Below are 3,125 nucleotides of genomic sequence, written 5' to 3'. Positions count from 1 at the left end.
TGGTATAACCAAAGCCTTGCTCACATAGCTAAGGGCAATAAAATAGTTATAAACGGCATAACCACAGCCTACAATTTATCCACAGTTATAGTAATGAACACTACTGACCACTTCACAGCAAGTCCAGGCAACCGCCAGTCCCTACGCGCGTTTCACCTCTTCTTCAGGGGACGTGTTTACGTATAATCCACTGTATTACATCCTTGATAGTTATGATCAAAATACTGTGATCCTTTTGTATGTACTTCATGTTGTAAACTGTCCACAATTACTGTTATTGACCTATTCCAGCAGTTCAGTTAACCCCTTGAGGACTCACTTGCTGTATTAATTTTAATGCAATTATAATAAAGATTATTTTTATTTAAAAGAAGTGACCAAAGGTCTGTTAACTGCAGGACTCTAAAAGCATTGAACAGGAGGCAGGCTGGTATGCAGGACTGGCATTATCAGGGAGGGAGAGCAAACTGGGCAATATCACAGGACCCCAATAATTATATTCCGAGGTCAAGATTTGTTTAAGGACCTTTGGTGACTTCAGTCATGTGACCAAAGGTCTCTTAATTGCAGGAGTCTAAAGCTGAAGATGAGACAGACTGGTATGCATGTGTGTGTGTATATAGATTAGATAGATACAGAGTTTGGAGACTTATGTTGATGTTCCAGAATGTAATATGATTATATTTGACTAAATATGAATTTTTTTTTGTTCAAGAATAAATGTGGATTGCTGTTCATGCAGAAAAAAAAATCCCCTGAAAATAAGCCCTAGCCCATCTTTCAGAGCAAAATTAATATAAGACCCTGTCTTATTTTTGGAGAGACATGGTAGTTGCTGTCCTGCAATGATCTCTCTCTGCGCAAAATGGTCATTGACAGCTCCTGCCGGCGATTCTGCGCAGTCTTCGAGTCGTCTGTCAATCAACAAAACAGAACGGGAGAGAAAGAACTGCTCCGTCGATATTGTAGCAAACCAGAGATTCGGCGGCAGGAGTGGTCCGTAACTGTTCTGAACTGGGAGAGATCGCTTCAGGGTAGCAACTACCTGCCAATAAGTGCTTAGCCCAATAGGGGAAGAAACGTCCTGGATAACCCCTATAAATAAATGATCCTTTTATTATCACATACTTATTATAGCGCTCCTTGTTGATGTTTTTTTGTCCCCCCCTTTCAATATCCACCATGTTGGGTGGGAGGTGGAACTAAGATACTGATGAAAATAAGCCTGGATGTTTTGGGTAAAATGTGTGGATGACACGATGAGCTGTAGTGTACGCTTTTTAATTTGTTCCATAATTTATTATTTTTCTTTTGTATTTATTTTGTATTTATTTTTTATTATTTGTAATTACATTTTGTATTTATTTTGGTCTGTTGGGTTTAGTTAGAGGAAATGTTCTGCTCCCGATTTAATGAAAAGGAGAATATCTTTTGCACTTTATAGGAGGAGATTGAAAAAAGATTTTATAACGTAAAAAATATGGACAAATTTGTTTCATTGTTCGGTTTTTTTTTTTAATTTTTTTTATATCAATAAAGATTAATGTTAACCTGCACATTTTGACTCTCTTATGTTTATTTTTGGGAAGAAAAAAATATCCAATAAACCAAATAACCATCCCTGAATGTGTCAACACATAATGACTGTTCAAACCAAGCACAAGCACTGAATTGCACCCTTGATATTGCATTGACTTGTTTTCCATTCTTCTCCCTTGATTGACAGCTATGGTGTGACGATATCAACCCGGCTGCAGTTAGCCACCAAACCACTAGATGTCACCAGAACACTAATCGACAGGAGCTACCAGGTTAATACACTAGGTGGAACAGGAACCAAGTGCAGAGTAGTCAGTGAACAAGCCGGGGTCGATACACAGAGAGGTCATGTCAGTACAAGGGGGAAGCAGAAGCAGAGTCCGTGAACAAGCCGGGGTCAATACACAGAGAGGTCACGTCAGTATAAGGGGAAAGCAGAGGCAGAGTCAATGAACAAGCCGGGGTCGATACACAGAGAGGTCATGTCACTACAAAGGGGGAGCAGAGGTGGAGTCAGTGAACAAGCCGGGGTCGATACACAGAGAGGTCACGTCAGTACAACGGGGGAGCAGAGGAGGAGTCAGTGAAAAAGCCGGGGTCGATACACAGAGAGGTCATGTCAGTACAAGGGGGAGCAGAGATGGAGTCTGTGAACAAGCCGGGGTCGAAAGGTCAAGTAAGTACACAGGGACGGGCAGAGACGGAGTCAGAGAGCTAGCAGGAGTCGGTACACGGAGCGCTTACGTCAGTACACAGGGGCTGGCAGGGACAGAGTGCTAGCCGAGGTCGGTACATGGAGGGAATCAAGTCGGTAGGAAGAAATCGGGAGGGGAACAGGAAAGCAAGATAGCTGGACAAGATTGGGTAGGACACTCACGGGAACCAGAGACGAGCAGTGCCTAGTAGAAAGTATCACTGGCGGTGTTCTGGCTGCAAGGGCTTGAAGATAAGGTCGAATATCCCCCAGAATAAGGCACCAATGAATAAGCCTCGCCCCCCCACGCCGGGAACCGAAACCCAAAGTGAGGAAAAAATACACATCAGCTCTGCAAAGAGCAGAGCCACAAGTAAGAATCATGTCATCTGGTTCTACAGTTGACTGAGAAAGGCAAAAATAAATGGAAAACAGGTAGGTTAGAAGGTGCCCTGGACTGCTACGGCAACCCGATGTGGTTGGTTTGAACAGTTATTTTGGACCTTTTGGTCATTTAAGGTTATATTGGTACATCTGTATTTTTGTGTAAGTCTACGCGGCCGCTGAAACACCCACAGAAGTCAATGTTTTGGTGGCTCCCCAGGCTGGAAGCAAAGGTTGGGTTGGTGCATAGTGGCACACGCCCTATTTATGTGTCCGGAATCCTAAAAATAAAACCAGTTATTCACCCTAAACAACAGACCAAAGCAAAAACAGAGGTAAGGAAAAAAATTAAATTACTGCAATCAATGGATCCCAGTCCGAGTGGTTTAAGACATGCATGACTTAAGGGGTGGAGGGCGACAATATAATTCCTCAGTTTATGGATTTGATCCAGCAAAGTCCAAAAGGTATAATCTTCTACTGGACCACATTTGGTATCGTCTCTGGG

The sequence above is a fragment of the Anomaloglossus baeobatrachus genome, chromosome 11 (assembly GCF_048569485.1).
Source record: "Anomaloglossus baeobatrachus isolate aAnoBae1 chromosome 11, aAnoBae1.hap1, whole genome shotgun sequence".
NCBI lineage: Eukaryota > Metazoa > Chordata > Amphibia > Anura > Aromobatidae > Anomaloglossus > Anomaloglossus baeobatrachus.
This window is presented reverse-complemented; position numbering follows the sequence as displayed.